Source organism: Panthera tigris, chromosome A1, assembly GCF_018350195.1.
Source record: "Panthera tigris isolate Pti1 chromosome A1, P.tigris_Pti1_mat1.1, whole genome shotgun sequence".
Lineage (NCBI taxonomy): Eukaryota > Metazoa > Chordata > Mammalia > Carnivora > Felidae > Panthera > Panthera tigris.
Window position 1 is genome coordinate 44,045,047 of NC_056660.1, and position 22,373 is coordinate 44,067,419.

The 22,373-nt window shown below is 38.3% G+C and overlaps 1 long non-coding RNA gene across 2 annotated transcripts in view; it reads left to right on the top strand.

Moving 5' to 3' along the window:
• LOC122236558 overlaps window positions 1-22,373 on the top strand; it is a 56,650-nt gene that overhangs the window by 2,604 nt on the left and 31,673 nt on the right. For both annotated transcript variants that reach the window (XR_006214611.1, XR_006214606.1), the window contains exon 2: window positions 4,284-4,383. This is a non-coding gene — a long non-coding RNA (uncharacterized LOC122236558). The remainder of the gene's footprint in view (window positions 1-4,283; window positions 4,384-22,373) is intronic.

A 22,373-nucleotide genomic window follows, 5' to 3' on the forward strand; every position in this document is an offset into this window, starting at 1 on the left:
GGCTTTGCTGGCTTTTTCTGAATTAGTACAATAAATTTCTACCTGGCATACATGCTCCTAACTTACTCCATTGTCCACACTAATGGCAAGTAATACTTTTACTCAATCGAAAATAAAATTCCCATAGTTAATTTTTTTCCCTAACTCCTGTGAAAAATCCAAACATCTTCACATGAAACACAAACCCTTTTCCAATCTAAAGGCTGTCTTTCTCTGTTTACCATGGTATTGACTACCACATCTCTTCTACAGTGAGGGGCTCTAAGTGCAATGGTCTGCCAGGCTTCCTGCATTCATCTTTGCTGAGACACTGCTTCTCCATTTCTTTGTTGCTAACTTCTACCAGAACTCCGTAACTCACCCCACATGTTACTTCTTCCCTACTGCTTCTTGCACAATATTCCCGATCTCCTACGTGCCTTACTCTCCTGTGGCATCAAACACAATGGTGTGTATTGATCTACTTATATTTTTGCCCCCTCAGTAGACTAGAACTCCTTGATGGAAGAACTAACTAGCATATTGTCTGTCACATGTAACACCAAAACTGATCCTGGCCTCTGGTTCCTACCACTACAATCATCACTACTAATAGAATTAATAGGTAAAATGTACTGAGATCAGCATGTGCCGGACATTGTTCTAACCTCTTTTCATCTGTTTATACCTCACTGCAACACTCTATGTCAGGTACTATAAATGTCCCCATTTGACAGATGAAGAAATGGAGACCCCCCCAAAAAAAAAGTTGAAATCATTTACTCATGGGCACACAGCTAATAAGTAGCATATCCAAAAGTCAAGTTGAGACAGTCTGATTTCAGAGCTTCAGAGATGGCCTCTTAACCACTATAAAGTACTGCTCATAACTGCTCCATTAACTTCTCTGAATAAGTGGTTTTCTAAAATTGTAAATATGGTTGAAATAATCTATATCTTTGATAACACACTTTAGTTTTGTGAAGTATTATATTGTTTTACGTTAAATTAGTTTCATAATAAGTTAGATACAGGTTAAAAAAATGTCACATAGAAATTTAAACAATGATATAGAGAATGCTGTTAACAAAGACAACTGAAGTATATGGTTTTCATCTCCAAATACTTGCCCTAATACTTCAAAAAACTTAATTAGCTATAAGAAAATATGCTACCTTATAAGGGTAAAGTAGGACATTAATAGTGCTTATCTGAGGTGGGTTGGCGGGGAAGGCCTCACAGAGGAGATCATAGTTAGCCTGGGCATACGCAAACAAGGCAATTCAAGTTGACTAAAGCACACGAATAGAAAAAGGGCGCTATGAAAACAGGTTGAGTGTATAAGGATGAGAAGCTTGGCATGTTGAAAATACTGAGGGTGTCAAAGAGAGTGATGGATAGTCCTAGAAAAGTAGAGGAAGACAGGTTTGGGGATAAATTATGAAGAGTATTCCTAAAGACTCTCCTAGGGTGTCTGCCCTATTTTTTTGCAGGAAGCTAAAGTGAAAGGGTTTTCAAGCAGTCTTTATTCACTTTCTTTGCAAATAACTAGTTTACCATAAAAAACACAGATATATCTACAAAGAAAATAAATGAATCTGACAATCATTTTTAACACCTTAGGGTATAGGGTATGTAAGTGTAGTAGTTATGAATTAGAGTCCAAAATCTCTAGTATTAAGAAATGTAACTTTATTTTTTTAATAAGCTAAAATGATTTCTAATTTTATGCCCCATTCTGCCAGAATGACAGGAATTCAGTTACAGTCAAGGGTTTAAACCCTTCCTGGAATCATGCTAATCTCTAAAGTTTTAGAAGATAATTAGAGAGAGGGGCAATTTGATCCCCTACCGCTACTTTATAAAGCCCTTCTCAGTCCCACACAAGCCTGGAACCCTGCCATATCCTTTTATCTTCCTGAATTTCTACCTTTGGCCCTTACTAAGATTGTAATTAAAAATATAATTATGTAAATGTGCAGTAACTTCACTATCTTTCTGGAATATAAACTTCCTGAGATCTGGAGCAGAATTTGTCTGTCCATCACTGTGACCATGTACTTAGCGCCAGTCATAGAGAGTTTTAATTGTTACATACATTTTTTAAAAATTAATAAATGAATTAAATGAAACCCCAGTGGTCAAACTTTAAGCAAATTCCAGATCAGTGGGAGATTATTTCCGGACCAAAATAATTTAATTCCCATCTATTTACTTTACATTCCCCCCAAAAAAAAAAAAAAAAAAAAAGTCTGACCCATTTATATGGTGAAATTTTATTGAAAAGGTACCTTTTCACAGAAACTTGTGTCTTATGCATAAACGACTAAGACAAGAAATAACCTGAAGAGAGAATGTCAGCCTCACTTACACAGCTGTGGAAATAAATGAAGATAGTCCAAATGCAAAAAAACAGAAACTATTAATTCAGAGTTTGCTATGGCAAAGGAATCAGCCATCTTTTCTTAGCGGAGACTTAGAGGTAGTCAGGGCAATGAGAAAGCTTTATAGTGGAAAAAGAGACAACATCACGTACGTTCTTGTTGGAATTGTTGGCCAGGGGAAGCTAGGGGCAGGCAAAGTAGGAGCTCAGCATCTTATGTGATTGGTTTGAGGAGAGTATTGGACTTTCTTTGATTGGTCCTGAGTTGGAATTTTAGGACGAAGATAGGGAAGCTGGTAGTCACTGACTGAGTTCTGACTGGGGCCGATTGCTTGTAGAGGTTGTGATCTGCTTTCCTGATTGGTTGCTATAGAGGTTGTAGGTCAGAGTTCCATTTTCAGGTACTGCCTGGTCATTGTGCATTTTTATATTCAGGCTCTCATAGCTCAAAACATATTTTTTAAGGCAAGATTAGCTGATAACGGTATTCCAGTCATACTTTGTACATTTTATATTTAGTCATCAACCCATTTTAAAAATATTTATTAAACACCTATTTACATTTGTTAACAGTACTAGAGAGGAGGATATGATAGTGAACGAGACAGGTACCATAATACCATGCCTGCTTTCACAGTTCTTACTGATCAGTTACACTTGTTCAAACCAGGACAGCTTCCTTCTGGTTTCATCCAGCTATGAAAGCATATTAGATATTGTATTGAAAAACAGGTTTTGTGCCAAACTGTTACATCGATTGAGTTGCATTCAATGCAAGTAATTGAAAAAGTCTGGTCAATAATGAAAGGAATTTATAAGCGTACATAACTGCAACAGTTACGTACCTGAGTCATTGCAGGTTTCAAATATGTTTTGACCATGGCTATGCTCCTGCTTTTCTGTACATTTTTTTTAAATTTTATTCTCCTATATTTGTCAGTTTCACATCGAAGCTGTCCTCAATCATACAGGTTAATGGCTAAAATAGTTTCATACCTCACATCTGTTCTATATAGCATACAGAAGAAATGAAATTTGTTTTGTTACCAACTACACAAGAAAAGTCAATGAATTGGATTCTAATCCTGTATTAGTTTTCTATTGCTGCTGCAACAAATTACGACAGTGTAGTGACTTAAAAATAACACAAATTTCGTCTCTTACAGTTCCAGAAGTCTGAAATCAGTTTCTCTGGGCTAAAGTCAAGGTGTCTGCTGAACTGGTACCTTCTCAAAGCTCTGTCTCTTTGCCTTATTCAGTTTTTAGTGGCTTCTTCTAGTGTTTGTTGTTTGTATTCTATGACTTATGGCCCCTTTCTCCATCTCCAAGGTGTCCCATTCCAGATCTCTGCTTCCATCATCACATAACTTCCTCCTTCCTTTCTTACTCCTTCTCAGTACTACTACTAAAAACCTGTGTGATTACACTCTGGGCCCAAGGGAATAATGCAGGAGAATCTCTATACACAAATCTTTAATTTAACCACAAGTACCAAATTTATTTTACCATATAAGATAACATTCACAGATTTGGAGAATAATGCACATCGTCTTTGGGAGTCCATTATTCAGCCTACCACAGATCTCCAACCTTGATTGGTGCTAATTGAGATAGGCATGGTTAAAATCAATCACTAGGGCAGGGGGGCTGAGATTATAGAACAAACTCGAAAGCTAGGAGTACAGTCAAACTTAGCCATGTATGGCTTCCCACCATGCTCATGGTGGCTACATACTGGGAAGGCAACAACTCTTGTCCATTTCTGCTATTATCTGTAAAAGTAATAATAAAAGGAATATCCCTGGCTATGCATGGATACCTAGGGTGAACCCCCACATAGAAAGTTAGGAGGAAGCTTGGCACTGAACACAATAAGAACGGAATGATTTCTAGAAAATATTCTGTATTACTACTTTTTAAGGAAGAAACATCTGGCCTGAGGCTGAATAACAGAAGCTAGGAATTAAAAGTAGGAATGAAGTAAAGCCAAGAAAGCAACTGGAGGAGCTAACAGGAGATAGGTAAGTACAGAAATGTTTTCCTAAATAGGTGTGTGGTGAGAGGGGTAATGTAAATGTTGGAAGATGAGAGAAAACTTAATTAACCATATGGTGTTGATCTCTCAGTATTTACTGTTTAAAGTAACTTCAGCCAATCCACGTCCTGAACTAGAAGACTAAGATAAAGTACTTCATAAAAGAGATGGATTTTTAACATTTTTACCACGTTTAACTCTGGCAGTCAGTGCTTCTTCATAACAGCTGTGATACTTGATTTTTCAAAGATAAACCATGTTTTAAAAGTCTAAAATCTTCAAAGATATTATAAGAATTTTGCTTTGATATAAATTACAGTTTTGCCTCTCCCCACCTCTTACAAAATGTAAGGAACATGAAGGAAGAATTTTGAAAGTCAAAGAGAAATCAGTAAAAACTGTGTAAATAGGAATAGCACATGTATTTAAGTTTATTTGTTTATTCTGAAAGAGTGTGTGGGAGGAGCAGAGAGTGAGTGACAGAGAGAAAGAGCAAGAGAGAGAGAGAATCCTAAGCAGGGTCTACACTGTCAGTGCAAAGCCCGATGCAGGGCTCAAAGTCACAAATCTTGAGATCATGACCTGAGCCAAAGTCAAGAGTGGGACACTCAACAGACTGAGCTACCTAGGTACTCTGAAGAATAATACATTTTTAACTGCTATAGAAACATATATGGAGAAATTTACTTAAAATGATTCTATAAATTCTTAATTCAAAGTAATTTTTTCAAACTAATTCAAAATGAGCCTTTTATTTATAGGGAAAAACAAATGATATTTTTTCCGATAATTTAATGTGAAAAAAAATGTTGCTTTAATTTTCATTTAGACTCAGTGAGAAAGAAGTGTTATCTTATAGGCTAATGCACTGAGTTCTCAAAACAAAAACAAAAACAAAAAACACCTGTTTTCAAAATTAATAATACTTCCTTCCCGAAAGTCCAAAACTTGTTGAAGGTTTTATCTTTTTGATATTCACTCAATGAATATGCCAGTTATCCTGGTCATTGTAAATGCTGTGGTTAAAGGGGCACGTTTCATGTGGGCACTCCATATAACCAAGGGACAAACAGAATTTGCTGCCTCAACTTCCCCTCCTGGGTCTTATAGATACAAATAAGTAAATTAGGTCAATTAACAAGAGAATGGGAAGAGAGGCCTAGGGAAGAGTCAAGAGGTTGTTCCCAATTAGGTGGAAATCTGTAAAAGGTTATTTTAAGAAATAAGGTGGGTAAAGCAAATGTGACGGGAGTGAAACAAAGAGGAAATAGGAGGGGAAGAGTCATAGAACTCTTGGGTGGAAATCTGGAGATGGTTATTAAGAAATGGGATGAATAAAATGGACATTGATGGGTTAAAACAAAGGTTATAATACACTACTACCAAAGCTTTGAGGTGCCAAAGGGATGCCCTGTTGGATCTCCAACATAAAAGGACCATAAACACATCTTTTCTATTTACCCCAATTGGAAGAAATTTCAAAAGTTGTAAGGTAGAGATTGCTATGAAAAACTTGACCAGAAATCACTTAGGACAGTGATTAGGCTAATAAAGGTAAAGACTGACAAAAGGGCCAGGTCCCTCTGCTCCTTACTGGGGGACCCAAGCCTATTGCACAGGAGTAGGTAAATCCGTTGGGAGTAGAGAAGTTGCCAGGATTCCTTAATACAGATGTTCCAAGAACTGTGGTTCACCCTGACTTGGGCTACAATTGGATTGAGAGAGTATAAAAAATATAATGGTTGATAGGATTATGAAAGTTGGAATGTTTAAGCAAGCTTTATGTAAAGAAGTTGTGTTTCCTTTACCTGAATGTTTTTAGGGAATGAATATTATGTCTGGCTGTGGAATACTTCCCCTGTCTAGTATTATAAAACCAAAGCCTGTGGATAAAGTCTTAATAGAGGCTACAGTTAGGAAACAAGAGTTGATATAAGAATATGAGTTAATAGAATTAAGGTAAAAAATGTGTGGAGAATTGGTATGTTTGAGGCTTTATGTGAGGTGGTTGAAAGGGTTTTATGTGAAGTCTCTTTTACCTGATTGTATTATAGAGATAGACATTGTATCTCACTGGGAAACATTTCCCCTACCTAGTACTAAAAAATAGAAGGCTTGTAAATCTGTCATTCAGGCAATAATAATTGGAAATACTAAGTGAGAACCAGTAAGACTGCCTAAGCCCACTCAGCATAGAATACAAGTTGGAGTGCTAGGAAGGACAAATTCTGTGTGATAGCCCTAGGCAAAACATAGACTAGGGCTTATGAGTACCTCCCAGCAATACTACTGGGGTTTTGGACTAGGGGGTTTCCATTTGAGGGCATTTACCACCTTGTTATTGGATATTATAAATTAAAGCTATGTCTATGAAGCAGATATAAAGTGATCTTAAAATCTGAAGTAGCTATAATGTCTTGGATGATATCCTAGGAGGATATCAGTGCCCCAAAAACTCCACAATAAAGTTCGCATGATTTATACAGGATCATGCTGCCTGGGGAATGCAAGGAAGAGATACAAGCAGGGAGCCTTTTTTCCCTTGGCCTGACTCTGGAAGTACATGAGAAGCTGCTGGATTCTGTTAACATGGACAGTGCCCTATAAACAGCTCTCAACTGACCCACAAAGAGGTGGCAGTTCCAAGGTGAAGATGGACAAGATCCAATATGGAATGGACAAGATCCAATATAGAAGGCTACCATTCTGAGTGAAGATGGTAAAAACAAATCAGCTTGATGGGCTGAATTGCATGCTGCATCCCAGCAGTGATGGAAGAATTGAAGAGCTGTAAAATCTCCTATGTATTGGTTTTTACCAGAAAGGGCTCAATGGCCTAGTCATATGGTCAGGCAGGAGGGCAATGGAAGCCTGACCTATTAAAGAGGAGCACAACCCTATGGAAATCACTGGGAATTTGAGGAGGACATTCAAGTAGGACAAGTTGATGCCCATCAGAAGAATCTTCTTTCAGGTTCAGAAGGTGATTGGAATTAACAAGCAGATATCCCTGTGTGCTTACTTACAGTGGCCACCTGGATCCATGAAATGAGTGAAACAGGTGGTACTGCAGCAATGCAGAGATGGGCTGAATCCAAACATACCTCCCTTGCACCCTCCAAGGCAAAAAATGCCAATAAGAACTGTTCTACCAAGAGAGACAGAGACTGCTGATGCTCTGTGGCAGATCCCCTGGTAGAAAAAGGCCTTGATCATAGCTGGCGAGTCAGGTGGATACCGGTAGCACTGGAGACTACAAATGAGTCCTGATAGGATTAGACACTGGCTCTACACTGGGCTTTCCTTACTTCACATAGAGGTAAATGCTGAGTGTTATGAAAGAACCAGAACAGAAGATGCTATACCAGTTTGGACAGTGGACCATCATTTCTGCAGGCCAGGGAACACATTTTACAACCCATAATGGCCAGCAATGGACAGAGACATATCCTCCTCGCAGTAATAGTTTTAACAGATTTGGAATGGGCAATTAAAACATAGGTTGTCTAAAACAGGGAGATAAAATCGTGAAGGGCTGGCACACGTCTTCATGAGTGTGTCCTCACACTCAATGTGAACATGATTGGGGCTAAAGGAATGTCCCCACTGGATAGATTCCTCTGTGTTTCTGGTGCATCTGAAGAAGAGGCAGTGAGCAAGGATGCTGGTGTTTTTTCTTCCCCACATCACCACAGCTTCTCCCCACCGCCCCCCACTCCCCTCCCACTTGATGCAGTGGTTGTAGGGCCAGGGTTGCAACTACAAGGGAAGGATGCAACTACAAAGGAAGCAGGGATGATTCCTAGCCAAGAAACTGTAACTATTTTTAACCTTTTTGTCAATTTCTAAGGGCCTGGTGGGGCAGGATGTACCTTCACTGTATCTGGCAAAATTGGGGTTAACAGTGAAGATAGCCCACTAGTTTTGTAGGTGAGCAACCTCTCCCTATCTGAATAGAAGTGAACTGAGAAGGGGCACCTGGATGGCTCATTCGGTTAAGCGTCAGACTCTTGAATTCAGTTCAGGTTATGATCTCATGGTTTGTGGGTTCAAGCCCCATGTCGCACTCACTCATGCTCTTTCCCTCTCTCCAATAAATAAATAAATAAATAAACAAACAAATAAACAAACAAAAACTAAAAAAAAAAAAAAAGAACTGAGCTGAGGAGAAGAAACTTGCTAGACTAGTGTTGCCACGTGCTTGCTGCACAAGCACAGTGGTAGACCTGACATCCCTTCCAAAGGTGGAAAAGTTTGAGTATCAATGCAGAGAAGGAAAACTAGTAGCTGTGGATAAAGGAATGAATACATAAATGGGTTATGTAATGAGGTAAATCCAATGTTAGACTAACACCTCAAAAGAGGATCAGAGCAAGAGATGATAATGTCTCTTAGCTCAATTATACTGGATGCTGAAAGGGGGAAGCCATATATTGCTGATACCACTCTTGCTTCTAGAACCTGACACATTGAGTACAGCCTGAAAACCTGAGTGATATTGCTCTGGGAGACGTCATTTTGGTTATAAAATATTTTGATGAACTTGACCTACTGTTAATTACTAAATAGAATGTACGAGTGAGTCACGCACAGAGAGTGGGGGCACCAAGGCTTTTCTTTCCAGGAAAAAGCTTTATTTGTGCCAGCATGAGCTCAGGGGACTAAGACCTAAAAGGCTGAGCCCCTAGTGCAGTGGGGGATTGCCTTTTGTACAATTTTTGGTCCTTTGTCTCCCATATATGGTAACGTACAGTCTAAATGGGCGGTCTGTGTTACAGAGTCCTGAGGAATGTCACAACACATGCACGTAGCCAGTATCTTTTGACTCTTATTTTTCAGGCTCTATCTACAAGTAGCCATAGATGAAGGGAGGAAAACAATAGTCAAACTAATATAAGAATATGAAAATGTTTGTAAAGGCTTTATAGAACAAATGAATTATTTCTTTAAATCTAGCCCTACCCTACTCTGGCTTCTCCAAATGTTAGACATATTTGTGTAATTACTGATGTGGGAAACAAAGGTAGAAGGAAATGGCAGATAGAACTAAATTTCCTTATAACACGCAACCCATTGACAAATACTTGAGGCCGGAAGAGTTAAGTTTTTCCAGGAACTCCCTACTGTCTTAATGTTAGTGCTTTGCTAGAGGGGAAAACAACCTTAGTTTGACAATAGCTAGTCCTCCAGCATCCTGAGTCTTCTTTAGTATATGAATATCCCTTTGGAACCTTCCCCTTGACTTTACCTCCCCCAACTCCATACTATATAATCAATCTCTCCTTATGGTCCCGGGGCAGCTCTTCCTGCCCACAGGTCCTGTCCCTGCACTTTAACAAAATCACCTTTCTGCACCAAATATGCCTCAAGAATTCTTTTTTGGCTGTCGGCTCCGGATCCCCCACCACTCCAAAAACCTCATCAGATAGTATTGCTATATCTGTTGTATAATGATACACCGTAATACTTTGACAAGTACGACCATTCTGCTATAAGGAATCTTTCTTTGAAGACCAGGTAGTGGACTTCAATATTATGACTTATAAAAACTATATATTTGGTCATTCATAAGAGCAATGAGAGCATCTTTTGGTAAAATGTTTTGTCTCTTGCTGTCAATTCCTGAAATCACTTCAGAGGCATAAAGTGAAATGAATGTCTTGTTATTCATAACAAGCCCTTATCATCACACCTGCATTTATGTTAATGAGGTGACTTTTGGAAAGTACCTAAGGATGGGGGCTGGTTGCCAGGAGAACCAACAGTGAATAGAGTTGGAAATTTCAGTAACACTTCCCCCACCCCCAATTTCCCAGAAAAGGAGAGGGGCCAGAGTTTGAATCAATCACCAGCATCCAATGATTTAATTAATCACACCTATGTACGTAAGAGACGCTCCAGAAAAACCTGAAAGGATTGAGTTTCAAGAGCTTCCAGGTAGAGATTTGAGGAGAGTGATTTGCTCAGAGAGCATGGAAGCTTGACGTACTCCCCACATACCTTGCTATGTGCCTCTGGTCCCTCCGGCTGTTCCTGGTTATATCCTTTCCTAAGAAACTGGTAATCTGTTAAGTAAAATGTTTCTCTGGGTTCTGTGAGCCAGTCTAGCAAATTAATCAAATCCAAGGAGGGTCAGTGGGAACCTCACTTATAGCCAGTCTGTAAGAAGTACAGGTAAGAACCTGAATTTGCGATTGGTACCCTGAGTTGGAGGTCATTGTTGGAACCTTCAGTTTGTAGCCAATTGGTCAGAAGTACAGGTAACCTGAGTTTGAGATTGGCATCTATAATTGATGGCTGTCTAGGGGAACTGAACCCCTTACCTGCAGCATCTGATGCTATTTCCAGGTGGGTGTGGGGATTTTCTGATTCCACTTTGGAATTGGGTGCAGAGCCCATTAACCACAGAGTATATCCCTGTTTTTAGTGGTTTACGATGTGTATTATCATATTTAGGGATCTGAGACGTTCTGAATTTGGTAAACCTATTTAACTTTATTTAAACCATGATTTCCCAAAATAATTTCTGCCTTAAACACTTGTTTTTCCCCTCTTATCACCCAGTAACACTTCACAGAACTCTCAGTCATGAGCTGTCCTTTAGATTTGGTTGTAACCTTCCCTCCATATGACAGTCTTCATGAATTCCAATGCCTAAAAAAAATTAATTACATCTTCCGATGCTTGACTTCTGGAGCCAGGATCTGAGTGTGGAGAAGAGCTGGATGACTCCAGTTCTCACCCTTCTTTTCACCGTTTCACTCTGTGTGCTCCATGGCTGCTTTCCTGTTCACTAGCTCATTGGGCAATAAACCTAGTTCAGTAGATTAGGGGGAAGAATATGGATCACAGAGGTAACATTCTTTTCTCCAAATTTAGTGTAGCATTTAGGTAACTACCTTCTGAGCTGGAAGGGGAGAATAAAAATTAATAATTGTTGTCTACTGCTACGCTTGCTCTGGAATCTGTGTCACATAAAAGCCAGAGCTAGCACATTTAAAATGAGAGAGGCAGATACTATGGGTACTTTTTACTACTCTAATTTAGTTTCTAAACCAAAGCAAATAACACATTTTTAGGACATCTAAGCATTAGTGTACTGTGAGAGTAGCATTACTGGAAAAAAAAAATGATATAAAGAAAGTAAAATAAAACAATTCAATTAGGTTTCAAAACAGCTTTTCAATTCTATAGGCAAGCATAGATCAGACACATAAAAAGTGGGGAACAAATAAATAAAAATGCATACACAAAATAGGAAGACTTGAGTTCTAAGCAGCCTAACCAATATGCTTTGCTCCAAATGAACTGCCACTTTGGGCATGGTAGGCAAAGAATCTTCTGAAAATATTATGGAGGTAATTCACTTTTTAAAAAAATATTAAATGAACATTGACCTAACATTGTTTATTCTGGTTTCCCAGATGAATAGCTTCTTAACTCCTGTGCTGTATAACTATAAAATCAAAGTCTTCAGTGTTCTATAAGCTGCTTTCAGATTTATATTGTATAGTCTATATATTAATTAAAACTTCATAATTACTAAGGTATAACTTTAGCTGTTCAAAGAATATTTACAAAAAGTCTAAATACTAGAAAATTAAGATATGGAACCAAGAGTATAATGACTCCTCATGATAAAAATTCCTGAAGTATAATCAATTCCTACTTGTATGAAAAAAGAATAAATTTATACATCCAAAACTACATTTTTTTAATTAAAAGATTGATGAATTCTAATAAACTTCTCAAAGAAAAAATTTACAAATCTCAAAGGTGAAGTTCAGAAAGACTTCTTGAAAATAAATCTCCAGCTAAGAGATCTTAAAATTGGTAAAATTATTTGTAGACACTAATGGCATGGAGCCTGCTTGGGACTCCATCTCTCCTTCTCTCTGCTCCTCTCCCACTTGGGCTCTTTCTCTCAAAATAAATTAAAAAACTTAATTTTTTTTCTTTTTTTTTTTTAATTGGAACTAGTCAAAAAAAAAAAAAAATGGAGAAGGAGCCTAGCTGGCTCAGTCCATAGAGTACATGACCCTTAATCTCAGGGCTGTGAGTTCAAGCCCATGTTTGGCACAGAGCCTACTAAGAAAAAATTAGAAAACAAAAATTAAAAAATATTGGAAGTAGGGGCACCTGGGTGGCTCAGTCAGTTAAGCATCCAAGTCTTAATTTCAGCTCAGGTCGTAATCTCAGGGTTCGTGGATTTGAGCCCTGCTTGGGCTCTGTGTTGACAGCATGGAGCCTGCTTGGGATTCTCTTTCTCTCTCCTTCTCTGCCTCTCCCCCCCTCCCCCCACACACACACACTTTCTCTCTTTCAAAATAAATAAATAACTTTATAAAACAAATTGGAACTAGTCTAAAAGCAATGTATTAATTGACATCAGACATAAATTTGAATATATTAGCACATATACAAACACACATATACATACACTCATACATAATGACCACATTTATCCAGCTGTTTCCAGCTTTATAGTTTTCTGCTTGATTGTTTTTTAACTGATCCTTGATTCATGGTCTCTACATGCTGTGGATTGAATTGTGTCTCCCAAAAGATATGTAGAAGTCCTCATCCTTGATACCTGTGAATGTGACTTCACTTGGAGATATGATCTTTGCACATGTAATTAAGATGTAAATGAAGATGAAGTCATAGTGGAATAGGGTAAGCCTTTAATCCAGTATGACCAGTATCCTCTCGTAAGAGAGAAGAGGGATGCCTGGGGGGCACAGTCAGTTGAGCATCCAACTTTGGCTCAGGTCATGATCTCATGGTTCCTGGGTTCAAGCCCCATATCCAGCTCTATGCTGACAGCTCAGAGCCTGGAGCCTGCTTCAGATTCTATGTCTCCTTCGCTCTCTCTTCCTCTCCCCTGCTTGTGTTCTCTTTCAAAAATAAGGTAACATAAAAAAATAAATAAATAAGAAAGGAGAAGAGACAAACAAGAAGAATGCCTTGTGAGGATCGAGGCAGATATTACAGTGATGCATCTATAAGCCAAAGAATGACAAGGATTGCCAGCTGTCACCAGAAGCTAGAAAAAAAGGTGGGAAACACATTCTCCATCAGAACCCTCAGAAAGACCCAGCCCTGCTGATCTCTGGATTTCAGACTTCTGTCTTCCAGAACTGTGAGACAATAAATTTCTGTTGTTTTAAGCCACCCATTTTGTGGTACTTATTACAGCAGCCCTAGAAATAGTATGTGGCCCGGAACATATGAAAATTCCAGAGAACTCCATGGCTATTGCTGTTAATTCTAATGTAATTTAAAGGATCAAGTTTATTATTTTATTCAAAATGTAAGTATTACATTTTTAACATAACGTCAAAATGATTAAGGATTTCTCCTTTTTACCTAATGGGAGGGCTGTATTCTTTTTTTTTTTTTTTTTTTTTTTTTTTAATGCTTAATTATTTATTTTGAGAGACAGAGGGAGAGAGAGACTGAGCAGGGGAGAGGCAGAGAGAGAGGGAGACCCAAGCAGGCTCCACAATGTCAGCATGGAGCCTGACATGGGACTCGAACCCATGAACTGTAAGATCATGACCTGAGGGGAAGCCAAGAGTCTGACACTTAACCGACTAAACCACCCAGGCACCTGGGAAGGATATATTCTAAAACATTTTTTTTCTTCATGATGAGAACATAAGTAAATGATGCTAATAACTTTTAGAACTAGTAAGAGCTGTAATGTGTAAAGGACTGAGCAGATATTTTGAAGTCAGTAAAGTATGAGTCTAAGTCCATGTTTGGCTTTTTCTTAGCCCTGCTCATTTAGGTAAATCGTTATGAGTTTCCAGTCCCTCATCTGACTCATTTACATTGTTGACAAGATACATTATATCAGGTTAGTAAGATTCCTATGAAAGTTTCAAAGTATTATAATTTTTCTCCCCAGTTTTTCCAGTAAAGAAAGTTAGGAAAGTGAGCACTTTTATTCTTAATGTGGAGGGGGAAAAATGCTGCTTTAACATTTTGACTCATCACAATTTATGTTAATTAATTAGTATAATTCACTCAGACAAATGTTGGCTTCATGCTCAGCAAGATGTTTTACAATAACAAAGATTCTTATTTATATAGGAGGTAGCATTGAAATATTATTGGCCTCTCTGGTCATTATAGCTAATATTTATAATCCTGTGGCCTTCTAAAGAAATGCCAGTATACCAGAAATAACATTTTGTGGTGTTATTGCTTTACCTCAAACTCACAGCTTTTACAGGGACACTAAGGTGGAAAGAGATCACTGAAACTCAATTTTCCTGTCTTTGTAACAATATTTCTAACCTTTGTTACAGAAATGGTTTGATTTTTTAACGCTCGTGTCCACAATGTTAAAACTGTTGAAAGTTTCCAGAACCATAAGTCTAACCAACCCTTCTTCATCTCCTCCATAGCAAATCATATTACTTTAGGGTATCAAGGAACCACAATGGGGAAAAAAAGAACAAAGATTGTTTTTGCTTTTATAGTCTTTGCTTTCACAATTCAACAGTAAATCAACAGTGAACATTTGGTTTGCCTGAGGCAAACATGAAATCAGCTTGCCTGTTTGGAGCTTATATTGTCTTTTGTTCTTATCTGATAACTCTTCAGAATAAGCACACACTCTCCCATCTTGAAGACCCTCAGTACCAGTGGTAGTCCCCACTGAATTTATTCATCAAAATGATGTGAAATTCAGCTGTCCAATTTTGTATTTGTGAGGAGTATTGGTAATATAGTTCAAAATAAAGCCACAGAGAAGAATTCATTTCAGCACAGAAATAATTTCCCCTACAGTTAATCCTGTTTTTATTCAGACACAGAGACTTGCCTCCACAAGGCCATTTCTCTCCCTAGGAAGAAGAAAGTTTTGTTGAGGGGGAAAAAAAGCCATCTGACTCAACAGATACTTAAGCACACAAGGAAGAAAACTCTTTTTCAGGATGATTTTCTTGCCAACAAACTCTGAGTGTCCTCCTGGCCATACCCAGTTTCAATGCCAGATTCAAGCCTTCCTAGTGACAAAGGGAACTGTCAAAGAAGTGGAAGACATCAGTAGTGATTTGAAAACACAATAAGACAGGGGAAGCAAGGGAAAAAGAACAAGGCATGAGAAATTCAAACTGATAGGCCTGATTTAGCTGATAGCTACATCATGAAGCAGTACTTTGATTTGTTAAAGAGATGTGTAAGACTTAGCTTGAAGTTATTTCCTTTGCTAATTCTTTCATTTTTCCTATACATTTCTTAAAAGAATGAATCTCATGTGTGCAAGAAAGTATTTGTAAGGGATAAAAACATAAATGAAATTCAAAGTATTCTCAAAGCAGCTAATGAAATAACTCCGTTACCTTTAAAGTAGGGCAAATAAACTTAAATGGTCAAAAAACAAAATATTGGTTAAGGTTTCTGGTATGTCACACTCCTGAGGACTAACAGGAATTAGGGTCCCACAATCCATTTTCCAGAGAGCACACATAACTGGATATTTACCTGAGGGCTTGTGGCAGTACCAGAGTCTCTCTCACTCTTTCCACAGAAAGGTGATTCTATGCCCCTCCTTCCTGAATCTCCCAGAGCTGTGTATTTTGACCAGAAGAAGTTGAGTCCTGTTGTGAGGAACCCAAACAGCTCCATGGAGAGGCTCATGTGCCACAAGACTGTTGCCAGTGCTCTAGCTGAGTGTCCAGCTAGTTAGTAACCAGCACAAACCTGTTAGCCATGTTTATTGAGCCATCTTTGGAAGTGTATCTTCCAGCCCCAGTTGGAACACTCTAATGATGCCACAGAGAACAGAGAAAAAATTCCCCATAAAGCTCTGATCATATTGCATATGTGTGAGCAAAAGAAATGATTCTTCTTGTGACAAGCCAGTAATTTTTGGGGTGGGATGTTACACAACATTAAAAAGCCAGATACTGTTTTGGAAAGTAGTTTAACAGGCTCTACTACTCCTACCATAACTCCAGCACTTCTCTTACCTGAATTTAAAAGAAAAATACTTGGAAAAACATTGAATAGACAGAGCTGTCAGAGTTGTAAATAACTCCCCTAATTCTCTGGGTACTTTCCCCAAGTAGAGGTGGGGGAAAAGGTAGGAATTAATAGGCTTTGTTACCTTTTCTATTTCACTTCTTAACTCTTCTACAGATATTTACTGGGATCAGACCTCAAATAAATTACTTTCTTGTAAATTATTGTCTTGAGAGAACCCTAACAAAGACAACCTTAGCTAGTGATGCAGTGCCCACTGGTTGCATAGGTATGTCTTAGTTATCAGTACTTTTGCTTGTAAAATAATGGATGTAGTGTCTTCTGTGATCTGGTGCCCCACACTTTGGTTTTATCATATGTAACTAGTTTATTAATGCAAATCAATGCATGTAAATATGAGTAAGTTTGGACTTGTTTCATTATTTTTTATTTATTTTTTAAACATATCCCCAACTGGATAATGTAGAATCACTCTTCTCTAATTAGTAAATTCCTTAGTGATAAGATTATATGATACTTTCTATACTTTCTGTTACTGAATTCCTTATAGCCTGTGTTTAAACTTCCAATTAAAATCCAATTCAAGTCTTATATCTTGCCTAAATGGTTGTTTCAGTCCTAGGAATTCAGAGGGAGGAGGAGGTAGGACATCTTTCATTCTGTCATTTCTCTACAATGGGGATGAGTGTGTTGGAGTTATGTCTTCTCCGGTATTCTGTTCTCGCTCCCTCTTCTGGGTTTGCATCCCCTGATGTTGTGGGCTGAGAAGGAAAGAAAGGCCATGCTGGGAATCTTCTTAGAAACTAAGCACATCTCAGTGGTAAAACAACCCAGATATAGGTCTCATTGGGTCTGGCCCTCTTAGTTGACCATGACTACTGCTGAAATGATATTCGGAAGGGATGGGGATCAGTGTTTAGCCTCCTTTTATACTTACATACTTAGAAAACTTCAGTGTTTTTCTGAAGACTCTGAAAGCTATGGGAACTTAGGAGAGCATTTTTCTCCTTCTTCTTTCCCTGGAAACACCATTCTACGAGTGCCTATTCATTGTGTATTTGCAAATTTCTCTAGTAACACTTCTGCTTTCAGAAATATTCAAAGATGTGGGCACGAATTTCTATATCTACATATGCTGCCAAACTCTAGTAAATAATGACAAAATTATATGAATTTTTTCTCTTGACATACTATTTACAATATTATAAGATCGCAATTTCATATCTTAGAAAATGCACTAATAAAAATGAGAAATGTGGGACGCCTGGATGACTCAGTCAGTTAAGCACTGACCCTTGATTTCGGGTCACAGTCACAATCTCACGGTTCATGGGATTGAACCCCATGTCAGGCTCAGTGCTGACAGCACAGAGCCTGCTTGGGTCTCTCTCTCTCTCTCTCTCTCTCTCCCCCCTAATCTCTTCCCCCTTCTCTGCTTTCTCTCTCTTTCAAAATAAATAAATAAACATTTTTTGTTAATGAGAAATGTACTGCTTGTATAAGAAGTCAATTTTACTCAGTCCTCTCAGAATTCTTCAACATTTTGGCAGGTCAACTTTCTTGAAACAAAACAAAACAACAAATAATGAGAAGGTTACTGAGATGCCCTTGAAGCAGAGATACCTACTGCTTCAGTTGGCCCGATGGCAGCAACATCTATCATGCCATTCCTAGATTTCCCCTCATCTACATCCATAGTCAACAGTTTTGTTGTTCTCAATTACTTGCATGATGGGATTTGAGCCCGCAGATGACCCTTTCCTTGTCAGGCCACAGCTGATATAAATACTCATTTACCATGGTCACTAGACATGGAAACACCAATCCCATGAGTTTCAGACATTGTTTTCTGTATGCTTTCTATAGTAGAATCATCAATTCCTCCTGCTTACGTAGTGACTTTGGCCATTTGGTCTTCTGGTATAAGGATCTCAAAGTGACTAGGCACTAGCCACAGTTTTGGCTTACTGTGATCCCTGGGAGAAAAGTGCCTTTAGGGATCAGGGCTTTTCATCACGCAAAATCTATGTTTACAGGGAGAAGGAAGCAGAAATTCCACATGTGACTCACTGATAATGACAGTAAAAGGTTTCTTCTACTTCCAAACTTTAGACCTCAAAGCACGTATGGGATAAAGCAGCATGTACTGGCTATTGGGCCCTTGTATATTTTTCATCTTGAAGAGCACTACCCTGATGAGAAGGATGTCATAATCAGGGCATTTGCTATATCTTCAAGTGTACACTCCAATGTTCTATCAGATTAGCTGTTTTCCTGATGATGTAGAATATGACACTAAGGCCCACTTCATACACTGTCAGATGGATTTGGAGCAATTTTTCACTTAGCATCTGGAATTTGAAATCCCCACTCCAGCTAGGAGTCCCTAGTATCAATGACAGTTCAAAGTACACTCAACAATCCTGAAATATTTGAGTATTCCTCTTTCTACAGTTACTCTGGTGAATGACCATAGGTTTCTTTGAGATATACAGTAATAATTACTACTATGTATACATGTTGTAACACCAAATACTTACTTCTCAAAGAGCCCTGGCCTCCCCTTCAGTCGAAGGGACTTGTGTTTGAGGAATGTTGAAGGTCTAGAAATTGGGCTCACTGTTATAATTTGCATTATAACAATTGCCATCAGCCTTCTATTCCCCACTGTTTAAATTTCTTCATTATAAAAGTTAAGAAATCACTGACTGCTCATTGCCCCTTTTTTGAAGAATACCAGAGTCTGTTAGTCATCCATAGATTCCTAGGAGTCACAAGTGTCATTTCATCCTTTCTGCTACTACCACAATTATGCCTACTTTGTCTCTGATGGTTAAGTGCTGAAACTTGATCTTTGTTCTTTTGGAATTCTGTGTTTCTCACTGACATTGTATTATCCAGTTGAACAGCTAACTTTCTACCATCAATCCCACCACAGGTGAATAGCCACCACTGGCTTCTCAACAATACTGGTGGCTCCTCATTGCTTTGGAGACATTATCCTTCAAGATAATCCTTGGAAATCAGAGGCAACTACTGGGTTATCTAATTTTGTATAATAAATTTACTCTTGCTTGCTATGTTTTCAGCCTTTTGACCATACGCAGTTCTGGCATTTCTACTTCATTACTGCTAATCACCTAGCTTTTTTTTTTTCCCATTCTTGAAGAAATCATCCTATCAACATAATATTAGGGCTATCTCCAGGTGTCCTTGACAGGTACAATTTATGAAATCATAGGAACCCAATTATTAATACACTCTACTTTATTCAGCTTTATATTCAGCCCCCATTGACCTAGCATCATCACAATCTAGTCCCGATCATGATCTCTCTGTTCTGGTTGGTTTCTGATAACTGGTTTTGCCAAATCTTTCAATGAATAATCCCTTACTTCCTACAGCAGAGACAGTACTTCCTTCATTAATCCATACCGAGATTTGGTCACATGTATTATTCCAGAAGCAATGAGGGAAAGTGGAGGAAGGTATTATCTTGCCAGACATCTACTTCCTGTGAGACCTTAGCATGGTTTTTAGGCAAGGAGTGAGAGTTCTCCCAAAAGTTATCCCTGAAAAAAGCATTTAAATGCAAGTTGTTTCCTTGAAGGGTGATCTTAAGAAACACTATATGTGGAGAAAACAAATGAGGAAGTTTGCCAGTGTTCCCCCAAAATTCATGTCTACCTGGAATGTGACCTTTGGAAATGGGGTCTTGCATATGTAATTAGATGAGGTCATACTGGGTTAGGGTAGGCCCTAAATACAACAACTGATGTCTTTATAAAAGATAGAAAAGGGAGATACAGAGACACAGAGGGGACAGAAGAAAGTCATGTGATGATGGAAGCAAAGGCTCAAGCAGTACAGACGTAAGACAAGGAACACCAGGGATTTTTGGCAACCATCAAAAATGAAGAAGCAAATTCCTTAGAACCTTCAGAGAAAAGCATGGTCCTGTTTACACCTTTATTTTGGATTTCTACCCTCCAAAACTGTGAGAGAATAAATTCCTGTTGTTTTAAGTCGCTTAGCTTCCTTGGTTTTTATAAAAGCAGCCGTAAGAAATAACACAGGCAGGGAAAGGAAGAAAGTCAAGAAAGGGTGGGTTATCAAGCTCTGAGCCACTGCAATTTAATCCCACCTAGGAATTCTGAGTATCCATACAGAACACATCCTTCAGTTATTCCTCTTGAAAATGCAGGAATTAGGGCAATTTTCTACCAGGTACCATTGGTTAAATGCTGTTTTCCAGAGAATTCTTTTGTTCCCCAACACTTCTGATACATTAAGCACTTGAGCAGAACAGGTTCTGGTGGTCTTTCAGTCAAGAGGGCACAAAGGCTGGCAGCTGGAACTAAAGCTTCTGTGCTTGGAAATGGTAAGGACAGATGAAACACTGACAGTTGTCTGCTACAGATATTCAAATAAATCCATGTTGTTTATTCACATTCAAACTATATGGACCATCAGGCCCACGGATCTTTCTCCAAATTTGTTCAACTCCTGACCTCAGTAGGTCTTCACTGAGTAATCTTCTAGTAGGCCAGACTTTTGGCTGCAGTTGCTTTTGTTTTGTTATGATTCCTGTAGAAAACTAGTCCTTCACAATTCAGGAGAATCTTGCTCACTTCTGTGCTGTTTTTCATACAGGCCTCAGTGGTCTTTCAGTAAAACACAATACTACACCTCCTGGATTACTTCCAGACAATCTTCTCCAAAGAGATGGTAGCTGTTTAGTTTACAGTTCCATGAATGACCATATTTCCAAAGTGTTTCCTCCATCCAGGGTGATTGTGTCAGTAAAGTGTTCCAGAGCAGCCACACATTGTACCAGAGCCACCCCTTTCTAATTTTATTTGGGCCCTGGTACTAAACCTGGATTACCTGCCCAGACTTCCTGCTTCCTCATGGTCATTTCCGTTATTGGTCCCAGTGTCTCTCAGTTTGGATAAACTTTTTTCATCATGCCTTAGTAACATTAAAAAGAGGAAAGATGTCTCTTCCTTTACTCATAAGAGATCCCTTGGTTTCACACAAATTTGTCTATCCCTGCATGGTGACCTTCTTGAGTTTCTTACCAAAGGGCTATTAGGAGGAATTATATTAATGACATAAATTTGGTTCTTATGTAAACTCAAAATGTACTCATGATTCTTAAAAGCCAACTTGCTAATGAATGCTATTAGTCACAAGAGGAATAAGGCATGAGGATATGAGTAAATTGCGTTCATATTCACCAAAGCTAATAGAAAAGCAGTGACTTTTTTCTATCAGTAAAATACCAATTTTACACTAAGTATAATATTTTAAAAGTACTTGTCCAGATGTTTGGTGTAAATTATTTATTTGCTAAAATATTTACTGTTCACCTACTTTGTGCCAACATTGTGCTGAGTGCTGGGTGGATAAAGACAAACAAATATAGCTCCTCTCCTTATAAAGCTTATAATATGGGAGGGAAGAGAGAAATACAGTTAATCAGCCAAATAATAAAATAATAAAAAGATAGCAATTGCTATTACTATAAGAAGAAATTGCAATGATTAAAACTAAAGAGTTACAAAAGCCAAACAATTCTGGAGAAGGAGTTCAGGGAAGAAGTTTCAGAAGTTATATTTATTAAGATTCCACTAATGGAATCACTGGAATCAATCTTATTTTGCAGGGAGGTTGGAATAATACTGAATCTGAAAGCAGCCAGTGTATGTGAAGCATTGAGCTAGAGATCAGGGTATTGTGCTCTGCAGGATCCAGAAGATACAAAGCCTCATAGCTAATGATAAGAAATGTCAGTTTTTTCCCAAGGATATTAAGTGTTAAGCAAGTGTGGATAGCACAACATAATTTATGGAGGATTTAGGATTTATTTAGGAAAAACTCTCTGCTTTGTGTAATCCACTGAAGAAAGTATATGAGAAAGCAGAGAGCAGAATTTGTAGTCTATGGCAGTTGTCTAAGTGAGAGGCCAAACTTTTA